This window comes from Euprymna scolopes, chromosome 34 (genome assembly GCF_053919585.1).
Source record: "Euprymna scolopes isolate OS-2025 chromosome 34, ASM5391958v1, whole genome shotgun sequence".
In the NCBI taxonomy this organism is placed as follows: domain Eukaryota; kingdom Metazoa; phylum Mollusca; class Cephalopoda; order Sepiida; family Sepiolidae; genus Euprymna; species Euprymna scolopes.
In genome coordinates, this window is record NC_136515.1 from 79,372,161 (window position 1) to 79,388,144 (window position 15,984).

At 34.2% G+C, this 15,984-nt stretch overlaps 1 long non-coding RNA gene across 2 annotated transcripts in view; it reads right to left on the reverse strand.

The window, feature by feature from the left end:
• Nucleotides 1-607: 607 nt before the first annotated feature.
• The window catches only part of LOC145259304 (uncharacterized), a 58,237-nt gene continuing 42,860 nt past the window's right edge, over nt 608-15,984 (reverse strand). For both annotated transcript variants that reach the window (XR_013864155.1, XR_013864154.1), the window contains 2 exons: nt 9,661-9,775; nt 608-1,436 (listed from right to left, as the gene is read on the reverse strand). This is a non-coding gene — a long non-coding RNA (uncharacterized LOC145259304). The remainder of the gene's footprint in view (nt 1,437-9,660; nt 9,776-15,984) is intronic.

The window sequence follows — 15,984 nt, forward strand, 5'->3', positions numbered from 1 at the left end:
AATTTGGTTTTTAGCCTGTAAAAATAGCTGCTAAGCTAAAGCGTCAAAACTGAAAAATAAATAACAAAAACAGTTGATTGTAGCAAAAGTAAATTGACTAACTTCTGAGCATACATTTGTAGCTTGAAGTTAGTTAAGTTTTAGCCTATTTTTTTTTTATCAATCTGGCAATTGTTTAGACGGTAACAATGAAGACACTAAATAACAACTATGGCTGGAGTGCTGAATGTTTTGGTTTTGATTCCAGCTGAGGGTACCGAAGTCATTTTTTTTTTTAACTTGTAACATCATTACTATATAATATATAATATATTGGGTACAATATAATGATCACTAGAGAACTTGCTCTATAGTGATAAATATGAAATCTGCATAAATTAAGATATCATATTTAAGCATATTTTATGACCGAGCAACGCCGGGTGGCCTGCTAGTTCATGTTAAATCTAAAAAAACACTCCTCTGCAGAAAAATAATTGATTATTCCATTTAATAATTAGGAAGTTCCTATTTACAATGCCTCCCCACGGGACAGAGTTAGACACCAGGGTCGTTTTTTAACGTGGAGAAAAGGAACAAAAATAAAAATTGTCTCAGTCGTGAAGGATTTCAGGAAGTTAAGAAGATTTATTTCGTATGGATCTGTTTTATTTTTCGGGATAGATAGGGGTCCTTTTTTACTAACACCCACTAAGAATTATACACAAAATTGTTTATAGGTGATTTTCAGAATAACCAAAAAAAAAAAAAAAAGAAATAATGGTTGAAAAAAATAATTCAATAAATAAATGTTACTATAAACAAGCTAAGTTACTCTTCTACATACCTGGATAAGTTTCTTGTGTTTTAACTTATTTTAAAGTGTTTTTTACTTTAAAAAAATTTTAAAAAAATAAAAAGGTAGTGTAAAGCCTGTCGAGTTAGAACAAAAAACGATATGGCTATAATTGAACTTCTATAATCACTCAAAAACAAAAACATTCAAACAAAATAATGGTCGAATATTATATTTTCGCATGATTGATGACATTTATCTGTATGTTTTTACCAGTGTTTGGCTTAATTTCTGATTTTTGAGCTATTGTCGAGGTCACCATTTTGTTTTTCATTTTAACTCGACACATTTTTAACTAAAAGACAGTCTAAAATCAGTTAAAGCATTAAAAAAAAAACTTATTCAGGTAGGTAGAAGAGTAACTTGGCTTTCCTTTGGTTACATTCATTTGTTATATATTTGTTTTTTCGCTCCTTTTTTATTTGCTTTTATGTGCATCTATATATTTTGGAAAATCACAACTGGTGAGTCTTCAAATAGGGCTTATAAGTTGCAACTGGCCCGCCCCATCGCTTCTGACGTCTGCTGGAAAAGTAACTGCGTCTGTTCTCCACATCCACTCGCCACGGGGATTGCGCACTTGATGAATTCGCGACTGATTCTGCAATAAAAAAAATTAAAAAAATTAAAAACCCAGAAAAAAAAAGAAAAATAACCAGTGCTTCTTGAATTGGCTTTCCTTATTCTTGGCTAGAATTCAACCAAATTAAAAAAAAAAAAGAAAAAAAAAGGTGCTTGTTAAAATCGATTTGTTATTTAAAACATGTCGTTTTAAATAATAAAAAAAAAACAACAGTGCTTACTTGTCATGTCGAAAATAGTAATATATAAAAACATTACGAAGATTCATCCAATAGAAAATTATTTATAGTTAAAAGTAATTTTCATGGAAAATGGGGGGAGGGGGGTATTTTCTCTAGATGTGAACACCTTGAAGATTGCGAATACACGGGACATACTTATCTCCTTTTTTGCCACCTTCCGACATTTGTAGTCTAATAGTGATAGACTTTTTTTTTCTTTTTTCTTTTACTAAAAACACAATAGCAGTTATTCTACACGGGAGAATTTTCGTAATTTTGGGATATATTACTATTTTCGACATGGTAATTGTTATATTCCTAAATACTTAGGAAATAAAGACAAACGTGAGTTACACCGAGTGGTATGTGTAATGGGGTTTATTTATAATACAGAAACGTAAGGCTGCTCGCCTAAGGTAAATAGAAGTACATAGTAACAAGTATGGGGAAGAAAGTCTGATAATCAACACGTAAGACTATCCGTCTTACTGCGACTGCTTGTCTGCCGCTGTCTGCCGCTGTCTGCCAAACAGTCCAATATATATATACAGTTTGTAACCGGTGTATATCCAGTTATGTTCCTTCACAACACCTCCCCCTGAAGCTGAAATCTTCCTGATTTTAGCTTAAATACCTCTTCCTTTTAGGGTCAGGGCTTAATCTCCTGGTAACTTTTCTCTTTCTTGCGCTTTTCCTTCTGGTCAGCGTTACCCGGGGTAAAGGTTTCTGTCCAGCCCGTATGGTCGGTTCAGGCGAAATATTCATTGTTTGCGGTACACACGCTGGTTTTGGTATATCAAAAATATCGCACAATGTTTCCATTGGTGTCTCTTCCACATTTGGAGACAGTCTGGGACGTATTTGATTTCTGTGTCTTTTGCAGACAAAACTTAATCCTTGGATGGTATAGACCATGCTCCCAATCCTTTTTTTGATAATACCTTCAACCCACTGATTTCGTCCATTTTGAAAATTTTTGAAATATACATTTTCACCTGGGGAGAAGCACTTGGTATTAAGGTTTTCTTTTTTGAAAACTTTCTTTTTCTCTGGTAGCAGCCTATCGAAGACAGATCTTATCTTTCTTGCAAACATTAGCTCAGCCGGGGAAGAATTGACATTATTATTAGGATTTGGTGTCACCCTGTAAATTGCTAAAAATGTTTGAATACATTGTTCGTCTGTGTCCGTAGTAAGATTTTTCTTAAGTGCCCTTTTAAACGTATCTACAAATTTTTCGGCCAACCCATTCGATCGTGGATGGTACACAGGTGTTGTCATATGTAGAATATTTAGTGAGTCACAGAATTCTTTGAATTCATGAGCAGTAAATGCTGTTCCATTATCGCTCACTAAGGTTTTTGGCACTCCAAAACGGCTAAAAATTTCATTAAGCGCACTCACAGTGTTTTTTGCTGTTGGATGTCTAAACTTAAATATTTCTGGCCATTTTGAAAAAGAATCTACAATAATCAAGTAAAAATAACCATTTATAGGTCCCGCATAATCAATATGCAGACGTGACCAGGGTAGGTCCGTCTTTGGCCATGGCGTCGTTTTTACTGGAGGATCTCGAGCTGCTAATTGACATCCTCTGCATGTCTTGACACATTTTTCAACTTCCTTGTCCATACCAGGCCAGTACACATATCCTCTCATAAGGGATTTCATTCTCGAAATGCCCGGATGACCTGTATGAAATTCCTTCAGAATTTTCCTCTGTAACGTTAGTGGAATTACGATCCTCTCACCATACATGAGCACATCTTCACAGATGGAAAAAGGCGTTGTTTGATCTACCTTTTTATTTTTTTTTATCCATCCCAATTGATTTTTCATTTTCTTAATGAAAATGTCATTTACTGCCTCTTTTTTTATTTTTTCGAAAGTTACCGGAAGTTCACGTATCATATTACACATTGAACTTGTACATTCACTTTCGTCTTTAAGCGCAGCAATTACCGTTTCTTCGAAACTTTCGCTTCTTTTAGGGATCAACCGTGATAATGCATCTGCGTGTCCTAACTTTTTTGAGGATACATGTTCCATCTTAAACTGATAGTTTAAGAGGGTTACAGCCCATCGCTGTAATCGATTCGCAGTATGTGTGGGAATGCCTTTCTTTGATCCAAATATGGTAAGTAGGGGTTTATGGTCGGTTTGCAAAATAAAAGATCGTCCATGGAGAAATCGATTGTACTTTGTAATTCCAAATATTATCGACAGCGCCTCTTTTTCAATTTGGCTGTAATTTTTCTCCGCTGCAACCAACGTTCTTGAAGCATGGGCGATAGCTTTTGTCCTACCATCCTCATACTTGTGAAGTAATACAGCGCCAACACCGTAATCACTGGCGTCCGTTGCTAGTATTAGTTCCTTTTCTGGATTGAAATGTGCCAATGCTAAGTCTGACAGTAGACATCTTTTGATATTTTGGAAAGCAGATTCACATTCCTTATTCCAGTTCCATTTAACACCCTTTTTCAGTAACTCGTTAAGAGGAGCTCTTAAATTATGTATGTTAGGGATGTAAATTGCATAGTATTGAACTAATCCCAAAAACGATTTTAATTTTGTCACTGAATCTGGAGCAGGCATCTTTTCAATTGCTTCAGTCCTTTGTGGATCCGGTCTTCGACCCTCTTTGTCGATTATTTGACCTAGATATTTAATTTTTTTCATAAAAAAATCGCATTTTTCTGGGCTCAATTTAAAACCAAATTCCTGTATTCTTTTGAATACTTCTTTTACATGCTTCTTATGATCTTGCAAATTTTCACTTTTAATTAGGATATCGTCAAGGTAGGCCATTGAAAATTCCAACCCTGCCAGCATCGTGTCCATAATTTGCTGGAAAATAGCAGGAGCAACCTTTAATCCAAAAGGAAGCCTCTTTAGCTTAAAAATGCCCTTATGAGTATTTATGCCTAAGTATTTGGAGCATTCATCGCTGATCTTAATTTGCAAGTAAGCATCTGAGAGGTCTATCTTAGAAAAAATTTTTCCTCCGTTAAGCTTAGAGAACAGATCTTCTGCGGACGGAAGGGGATAATTATGGTCCAATAGACAGTCATTTAAACCCGTTGAAAAATCTCCACAGACCCTTATTCTGTTATTTTTTTTCTTTACATACACGGTTGGACTTGCCCAATCTGTGTGGTTAACTTTTTCAATGACTTCCAGTTGTTGAAGTCTATCCAACTCTTTTTCGATTGCGTCCATCGCTGAAAAAGGCACATTCCTTTTAGGTTTGAATACTGGAGTGGCATTTTTCTTTAATTCAAATTTTGCCTCTGTCTTAATACAGAGTCCTAGTCCTTCGGCAAAAACATTGGGAAATTCAGTTTTCAAATCCTTCAGGAAGTCTTCCCTTTGGTTTGCTTTTTCTGCAGTTAAAACGTTACAAAACGAATTTATGGGTTTCTCCCATAAATTAAACAGGACAATCCAATCTACCCCAAACAGGCATGTATTCTTTCCTGGTACGACGTACACTTTGGATTTATGAGTCTGGTTAGCGAATGTCACTTTGCATTTTAATTCTCCCTTGAACTCTAATCTTTTGCCGCACACACTTCTCGCCGTCTTTCTGGTTTTCGTTAATTCAGGTCGACCTATCCTTTTCCATATATCTTCATTTATAATACTAATATCTGCACCGCTATCCAGAAGCAATGTAACCAGATGTCCATTTATCCGAACATCAACATATTTCCGTCTTTCGCAGCTTTTTTCTTTATTCATGCGAAGCGTATTTACATTATCGGTCCCTTGTCTTTTCTTCTGGGCACAGTATGTTCCCTTGTGACCTCTGAGACCACATTCATAACATATTTTGTTCCTAAACCAGCAGGTCTTATTGTTGTGTCTTAAACTACCACAACATTTACACTTTAGCTTTGGGTCTTTGTATCCTTTAAGGATCCTGTGTTCTTGGAACCTGGACTTTCTTGTGGTCCCTTGCCTTTTTACTTGCTGCACCTTAAAAATATTTTTCTCTTCAATGCGAGTGTTGTCTTTCTTTATGTTAATCAGACGTTGACACTCTTCAGTGACTTTTTGCAATGTTATGTTAGGATCCGCCTCCATAATTGTTAGGATCCGTGAACGTATATCTTTGTCCCTTGGTGCTGTGAGACCTTGTACAAAGATTAAACATTTAAATTGGTCTGCGGAAATTTCATTCAATTTAAATGATTCGCATAAACAGTTCACAGTGCAAGCATATTCCAGATAGTCTTCAGCTTCTGCCTTCTGAATGTTCAAACATTTGTATCTAGAGTGAAATAGGCTATCCCTTTTATCAAATATTTTCGACAAGGTACTAATTGTTTCCTCGAACGAAACCTCCTCCGGTTTTTTTGGTAGAATTAGATTTGCATACTTGGTGTTTTCATCAGTACCCAGTTTTTGTAGTAGCAGGGTAACTTTTTCCTCATCGGTCCAGTCTAAACATCTTTTCGTAAAAATTGTTTCGTATCTTCTGTAGTATGCAGGGAAAGTAACACCAGTATCCGGGGAGTAACGAAATTCCGTTAGTGAATTTGAAATACCCTCGGCAGAAAAATTAGTCTTCTTCCCGGTCGACGTTAGAATTAGCTTTTCTAAATTCTTTTGCTGTGTCGACATTTGTCGTTGTAGTATGTTTGTTTGTTCTTGTTGTGCCTCTAAAGTTTTTTGTGTTCTTTCTTGTTGTTGTTGCAGCTGTTGCTGTAGCTGTTGTTGTTGAATTTGTTGTTGTTGTTGTTGCGCTAAAAATTGTTGAGTCATTTTTGTCTGTTCCTGGATGCTAAGGGCTAGAGCCTTAGTTAACTCTGCTAATTGTTCCATGTTAGCTTCTAGTACAAAAATGTCTTTTCGAATTCTACACAATAATTCCAAAGAAAAATCGTAAATTTACGTATATCGTAAATTAGTAGCAATATGCAGACACAACACGTTTCCACAAAGTTCATCCATAGTAATTCAACAGGCTTTGTAAAATAATTTTTTTTTTTTTTTTTTTTTTTCAACAACGTAAGTTCATACACAAAATATTTCTTACTTCCCACGACAAATAGTTCCAATTATTTATATAAAGGCAATAACAAACAATTAATTTTCCAAAAAAAAAAAAAATATATGGCTGCCGTTCCCACGTGGCATAAAATGGTACAATAGTCGTTGTATTTATATTTTTTCTTTCGAAACTCGTAATCCTTTAGTGTAGTTTCGAATTCAACTTGCGACCAATTTTTTTTTTTTTTTTTTTTACTTGTCAAAATAAATATAAATTCCACTTTACCTTGAACATGTTTCTATAATTTCTTGTGAGTTCTTTACGAAGAAAAATCCGTACTTTTCGCTACTTTAGGTAGGAAAAATTTTTAAATTCATTGACGCACGTGGTCAAAAATCCTTGTGTAGTTTGTTTTTTTCGTAAAACAAAAAATCCTTGCATTGTACACAGTCCTTGGTACGGTAATTTATCTCTGTTAAGAGAAAGAACATCCTTTCGTCGCCATTGTTATATTCCTAAATACTTAGGAAATAAAGACAAACGTGAGTTACACCGAGTGGTATGTGTAATGGGGTTTATTTATAATACAGAAATGTAAGGCTGCTCGCCTAAGGTAAATAGAAGTACATAGTAACAAGTATGGGGAAGAAAGTCTGATAATCAACACGTAAGACTATCCGTCTTACTGCGACTGCTTGTCTGCCGCTGTCTGCCAAACAGTCCAATATATATATACAGTTTGTAACCGGTGTATATCCAGTTATGTTCCTTCACAACAGTAATTAAATAAGTAATATTGTTTTTGCTTAAAAACATATTTAAAAAGTCGATCTGTGGACTCTATCTTAACAAGCACAAAAACAAAAAAAAACATTCACATTTGTGCATTACCATCACCGAATAATGTTTTTGGTTTCCGTTTGAGGAGCACTTATCAGGGGGAGATAATGCAATTTCAGAAGAACAGGGGTTCCAATAACGACTGTTCAGATAAATTTTAACGATCATTTATGTTTTATTTATTATGAAAATTTCAGAAGTTTGTTTTTGTTTTTTTGTTTTTGTTTTTGATTTTTTACAAAGGGGATCACCACATATTAAGACCCAGAGGCCATTCGAGGATAAGAGTTCATGTGTGTACGGTAGCCATTAGTATATTAGTGTAGTAATCATTAATAGTGGAAATTTGGTGTAATTAGATTATTTAAGAGGATAGTTCAACTTGTTTACATTGGACTTGAAAATGGCAATATTGTAGTCAGCTGGAAAGCAGACTAGTGGAACAGAGTTCCACAGGTGGGCAGTTTCAAGAAAGAAGCTTTGTTCATGGAATCCACGTTTAGGTTAAGGCACCAATAGAGAGTGGAAAGAATTTTTGATCGTGATTTTGGCTAGATTGTTTTTTGTGAAAGATTGGCAGAGGGGGGGTCTATAGATTGGAGCTCAGTCAACCACTTGCCATGATAATAACACTAGAACAGAGAAAGGCTCGCAACGTTGCCTGGGTCTATATAAAAATAGCAGATCTTCAGCACGTAACTCACTCCATAAGTAATTAATCCAACAAGTGCATCCTAGTTTCTCCTCACAAGAATATGATTGTCTGATTAACTGATAAATGTTGCCTGGCAGACCAGTTTGGGTAAGACATCAAAATATACGAAAAAATCTCATGCTTAATGGTATACCCGCTCCGGCCATGAACACTTGTTCAGTAAAACGATTTACTAGATTTTTTGAATTGAAAACCATATTTAATTTCAGAAGTGTTTCCAATGAGTGGCTGATCTGTCTTGGAGATGAAAAAGTGTTTTCGGTGAGTAGCTGATATGTATAAGTCTTGGAGATGAAAAAGTGTTTCCGGTGGGTAGCTGATCTGTATAAGTCTTGGACTTAAAAATTTTGCTGGCAAAGAGCAAAGATCTTTCTCGTGTGGACATGAAAAATTATGTTCAGGAAATCTAAAAGATCCAATATTATTATAGAGCAATTCGGGTTTCTGATTGGTTTTTAGTAGAACGTGGCCCCATCTGATTGGTCAGTTTCTATCGTAAGTGTTTCTAAGTAGAACCTTCCAATTTTCTTTGATCATTCGCTTTTTCATTATACCATTTATATTCTAACAAGATTATTACTTTACCTTTCAGCTACTCCAAATGAATGTGTCTTTTTTTTTTGCAGGACTGATCAGTAATCAGCTGCAGTTCATACCATTGATCAATGTTAGTACTTCCATAGTGTTCCTCATCTTTTAGTTGACAAGCGTCCCATTTTAGTAACCTTTATCCTCGAGTGGCTCTTGGCCTTTAATAAGAGCCTAGCAATATGGGGGCAGGGTCGACCGGCTTTGCCCGGGGCGTAAAATATGCTTAAATATGATATTTTAATTTGTCCAGATTTCGTATACATTCTAATAGAGTCGTGATTTCAAAAGTAAAAACAAATGAATTTGGGTGTCATCACCTAGAAACGAAACTGTAGCATTCAAAGCTGGTGACGTTACCACTGTACCAACGTGACATATATATAAGCTGATTAAAAATTAAAACTTAAAAATAAACTAAGATGAATGTACAAAATGTATAAGATTTTTTTCAATTTGGACCCATTTTTAACCCCTTAAAAAACAGTTTAAACTGGCTAAAGACCCATAACAGAATGGCCCATAAAAAATCCAATCATTTGATGCTGCTAGTGCCGCTCTGTGTCTTTTACTTTCAGAGGAGATAGAGTTTGAAAATATGGAGACAGACAGACAGACATATAGCCGTTTATATATTCAATATATTTATTTTTTTAACTATATTGATACACACACATTATATATATATATATATATATATATATATATATATAGACAGAGAGAGAGAGAGAGAGAGAGAGAGAGTGAGAGAGAGAGAGATAAAATAGGAACAAACCGAGTTATGTGTTCATCAACGTTTCGTCTTTATTTCGAGACTTCAATGACACAATAGTAAAAGAAAAAAAAACAGAAATGATGCAATTATGGTGGTCTATTTTACCTGCACATGGCTTCCACTGTGGTGACTGCATGATAGCGAGAGAAAAAGGTATCGATACAGGCCATAACGAGAGGCATCTGGCAAGTAGGAGCAGCCACAATCATTCCAAGTTGAGCTGTAAAAAATTAATCAAAACATAAGAATAAGCGAAGTAAATATTTTAAAATCTTCTATATATATAAAAGCGAAAATGGATGTATGTATGTGTGTTCGCTTTTTCTGTATGTCTTCAAAAGGCTTTTTCTGTATGTCTACAAAAGGCTTTTTTCAGAGAAGTGGTCGCTCGCTTCACAACTTTTTAAAACTTTTTATATCACATATAAATCGTAATATCTCACAGTTAACAACGGAGCTCGCCTGTCTATTTAATTTGCTCGATTTCGGGAAGATAAATATTCAACATTTGTCACTCGTCGCATGTGGGTTAATCTTTTTCCTATAACATCTTGGGAAAATAAAAATAAAAAAAAGCGTTCCGCAGTAAATGCTATCCCGCAGTCAAACTTGACCTCATTAGCTCATTAAAACGGGCACCTGCCAAATCCAAGTATTTAAATAAATTCCAACGTGTTTCCGTTAGCATCTCATGGTGGGGCAATCGTTAACGTCGCACGTTTTTTTTCACACTTTAATTTACAACTTTGCCTCAACGGTTCGGGTTCGATCCTCATACTTACTTTTTCTTTTTTAACCCCCACCCCCGGAGTTTCCACACACACTTCCAAACACCCGGGCAACGTCGGGTACCCTCGCTAGTCTATATATATAAAAGCGAAAATGTATGTGTGTATGTGTGTTCGCTTTTTCTGTATGTCTTCAAAAGGCTTTTTTCCGGCGGATTCTCGAGGCCGTCTCTCATTTTTAAAACATTTTATATCACGTCTAAATGATAATATCTATGACTTAACAACAGTGGTCGCCTCTCTATTTAATTTGCCCGATTTTGAAACGTTAATTATTCGACATTTTCGGATCTGCAGTGCAGATCCGAAAATGTCCAGTGTGGATGAGTTGAATGTTGAGTCCCTCGCTGCGGATGGCTTTTCGGATTGAAGAACACCCAGACTCTTCTGAATCTCTTTCTCTACTTGATTTTAAAATACAAATAAAAAAAAATGGTGCCATATGCACTGAATTCTACAGAAAACCCGCCAGCAAACGCCTCTTCGTACATTTCAAATCTGCACTACCTCTCAAGGCAAACTAAACTACGCATATGCCGAAATCTCACGCATACAAGACAAATGCACTAACATCTCCGACAAACATACACACACTAACAATTTCCTACAGACCCTCTCACTAAACGGCTACCCTAATACAATCCTATCCTCACTTAAAAAGAAAAAACGCAACACCCGACCCTTCTCTAACAATTGTTTTCTAAAACTACCCTTCCTCAGTGACAAAATCTCATCTTCAATCCGAAAAGCCATCCGCAGCGAGGGACTCAACATTCAACTCATCCACACTGGATCTACTTTAAGACAACAGCTCAACCGAAAACATCCATCGCATGCACCTCCCCCTTGTTCACTCTCTAATTGCCCAATATCACACACAGGTTTATGCTTTAAGAACCAAGTTGTTTACGACCTACAATGCGCTAAATGCAGTGCATCTTACATCGGAAGCACTACCAGATTGCTTCACCACCGCATTAAAGAGCACTTAAACACTACTGCTTCGTCGTTCTATAAACATATTCGCACTTGTATTAATTCAGAACCAGATTTTCACATCAACATTCTTGCTTCTTCAAGAAACGTAGGTCAACTTCGTATCCTCGAATCTTTAATTATTTCAAAAAATACTCCCACACTAAACAATAGACTGGAATTGAGCTCAGCTTTTATAATATAAGTTTAAAACATAAGAAAAACAATAATTAAAATAATAATAAAAAAAACAAACAAAAAAAAACCCTTGCTTGAATAGTCATCTCCCTTGATTCACAAACGCAACAAGTATTTCAAACACCAACTGATTTATTTTAACGTTCTCCTAACGTCATTTTTTGTTCTATATTTCGCGGTATCACGTGGCAAACTCTGCGGCTGCTTTTCCAATTTTGAACACTCTTCCGCTGTCTTCTCTTGAAAAAGGACTAATAGGTCTGAAATATATTGAGATTTATAACACCATTGAATACAACAGAAAAAAAAAATGACTGTTGTTTAGAGTTAAAATTTGTGTGAAAAAGAAAAAACAAACAACAAAAAAAGAAATTTATTTCTTTTGTTTTCATTTAATTTTACTCTATATAAAAAAAATCTGCATTGTTCTTGGCTTTTAATTTTACCTTATAATTTTCTTCAACAATGCTTCAAGCAAACTACAATCTACTTATATATATATATATATATATATATATATATATATATATATATATATATATATATAGTTTAAAGCCTTTGAATAAAAAAATGCAAAAATAAAGAATGCAGTTTAAATTCCCGGATGGAAAAAATATATTAACTTTAACCTATAGCAGACTTAGCACGTACATAATCCAACTTATAAAATGTTTATAATGACCAAAGAGAATTAATTTATATAAGGACGAGAAAAAAAAAAAAAAACTTTACTAAAATTGTTAAATAGAAATAGACTTAGCATTTTCATAAGCCGATTTCGCAAAAGTCTTCAATTTTAAAATAGAATTTAATTACATGAGGATGAAAAGAGAAAAACTTAACTAAAATTTTGTAAATAGAAAACGGGGATCATCACACACACACACACACACACACACACACACACATATATATATATATATATATATATATATATATAGATGGTTAGAGCTGCCAACTGTCAACATGATGGTTGTAGGTTCCATCCATGGCTGGAAAAAGATGTTTGTCTAGCCACACTGATGAGATTGTGATACAACGAAACAGTACTGTATCTGGATGACTAAACAGTCTCCCTCTTTGGGTTGAGCACTTTGTACATATATTTTCACCCGACACGTATTTAAGCGATTAGATGAAGCCCACTCTTTGTTTGTAAACAAACTGACAGTTTGAGCACCGTGCGACGGGCAAATGCTAATTTAATAGGCATTTAAGGAGAAATATTTACGGGCACTGATTCTTGGTCTGATGGTTAGAACTGCTGACTGTCAACACGATGGTTGTAGCTTCGATCCATGGCTGGGAAAAGGTGTATGTCTAGCTGCACTGATGAGTTGTGATACAACGAATCAGTATTGTATGTGGATGACTATATATATATATATATATATATATATATATATATATATATATATATATATATATATATGGAGGAGTTAAAGGGGGAGAATAAGATCAATTCTTTAAGAGGAGACTTATCAGGATAATGCAAAGTTCAACAAATTGTAATGAAATATTGGAATTATAGCATAAACCCCTTATTTCATGTAAACCCTTTCCATAGCTATAACCCTGATGCATTAGGCCTCGAAATGAAATACCATAGAATAAAGAGTTTTCAATTATCCTACACCTTAATTGATGCATATCCTTATTGAATAAATGAATAAATCTATATATATATATATATATATATATATATATATATATATATATATATATATATATATATATATATAATATATATATATATATATATTACTATATAGTTTTATATTGTCATTTTTTTCTTTATTGATTTCATATATATATATATATATATATATATATATATATATATATATATATATATATATATATATATATGAACAAATGATTAATAAAACATGTTAAAAAACATCTTGAAAAAGAGTTAAAAATATATTTAATTTTATAACTTACTTAGAAGCTTTAAATAAAAAAATGCAAAAATAAAAATAAAGAATGCAGTTTAAATTCCCGGATGGAAAAAATATATTTTTAACCTATCGAAAAAATATATTAACTTTAACCTATCGAAAAAATATATTAACTTTAACCTATCGTTATAGATATGTATAACATATTTTATCTTTAATATTTATAATATATTTTAAGCTTACCATTTTGATTACCTTGGTAAACTTATTGTGATTTATATATATATATATATATATATATATATATATATATATATATATATATATATAAGCGATACACGAATTACCATTAGCGTATAAGTGATGCTCTTTGTGTAAACAAATCGAGCTTAGGTAGTTCGGACGACGTCAAAACTGTCTAGGTGCACTGATGAGCTGTGAAACAGCGAAACTGTACATATATATATATATATATATATATATATATATATATATATATATATGTATGTACGTATGTCATAATCGCGTTGACACACCAAAGTTAAGCAACATTGATCCTGGTTAGTATCAGATGGGTGACCATTTGGGAATTCTAGTCGCGGTATTTGTTTCCAGTCGTCCTGTACTTCACTTGCCCCTGGTATTTAACAATGTCGTCTCAGGTTGTGGTTGGAGATTGCACAGCTCCTGCCACAAAAATTTCATGCGAAAGCAACCCTTCGTGAGTATCCATTGTCTGTCCAAGACTGAAGGAGCCTGCTGTTGCTATATATATATATATATGTGTGCATGTGTGTGGTTGGATAGAAAGTTCTTGTAGAATTTTTAATTTTGATTTCAAATGAGTTTTCGTTATAATTTAACTTTACTTTATTCATCATTTTTAAATAGCGTTTTTCGCTCTATCTAATCGTTTAAATTACAATTGAACGTTTAATAGAAGATAGAAAAAAGCAGATTCGCAAAATTTTTTATTTCAATTTAAGCTGAAAAGCTGCTAAAACAGTTTGTGATATCAACGAAACGTTTGGCCCTGAACGACTACTGAGCACACAACACAATGGTGGCTTAAGAAATTTCATGGCAACAATGAGAGTCTTGAAGATGATGGGCGTAGTCAAATGTTGACAACAATCAATTAAGAGCCATAGTTGAAGCCAATCTATGTACAACTGTTCGAGAACTTGCTTCTGAATCAGACATAATGTATACAACGATTTTCAATCACTTGAGAGATTGGAAAAACAAAAAACTTGATAGATTGGTGCCTCGTGAATTGAAAAACAACCAAAAGAAACTCTGTTATGGAGTGTCATCTTCCCTTCTTTTACGCAACAAGAATGATTCGTTTCTCAACCGGATTGTGACTTGCGATGAAAAGTGGCTTCTTTATGAAAACCGGTGATACTCAGCTCAGTGATTAGACGCCGATGAAGCTTCACGGCACTTCCCAAAACCAAAGTTGCACCAAAAGAAGGTTATGCATTACAGTTTTTTTTAATGCAGATGAAACCATTACAGCGGATGAATTACTGTCAACAAATGGATGAAATGCATCAGACAACAACACTCGGCATTAATCAACAGAAAAGGCCCAATTCTCATCCACGACAATGCCCGACCACGTGTTGCTAAATCGACCCTACAACGAATTAAGCTACGAAACTCTGTCTTATCCACTATACTGTCCAGACATCTCACCTACCGACTACTACTTTTTCAAGCATCTCGACAACTTCATCATCCCCAGAACGCAAGATTTGTACGTTATTGGCATAAATACACTTGTTTTGCATTGGTAAAAGTTGTCTGTATGTGTGTATGTGTGTTGCAGCATCACAGTTAAATGGTTGATCTAAGAGCAGAATCCACACCTCCTTTAAGACGCATTTTTCAGAATTATATATGGTATAATTACATTGACATACCGGTTTCTCTTCGGTCCATTGTAACTAACTAAAAATTTCCACTATCACTGGCTAGACAGAATCAAATATCGATTTATCAGATGCAATTTTGTTTAGGTCTGAAGTTGAGAATCCGATCGACTTTTCTTAATATATGTGTATATATATATATATATATATATATATATATATATATATATATATATACTAGCAAAAGTACCCGTCGTTGACTGGGTTCAAAAACAGCCTACAGAAAATGGATCCTGATTTATGAAAGTATGATAGGTTATGAAAAGGAAGGATTGTAAAGAGATAGCTTCGAATTTGGGGATATCAAAACCAAAGCAAAATATGATGAAAGTAAAAATAAAATAGATAAACCCCATAATTTATTATACCATACCTGTTCACACTGAAACACTTATCACAATATTCTGTGGATCTATATTAAAAAACCTTGTTAAACTTTGTGACATATTTCCATTCTATGGAGGTCAGGCGCGAACGAAAACCCCATAATTTTATTATACCATATTTCTTCAAACTGAAACATAATTATCAAAGTATACTTACGCAGATAGATATGAAAAGTCTTTATTAAAGTTTGTTCCTATTTCCATTCTATGGAGGCCAGGCGCGAACGAAGACCCCACAATTTTA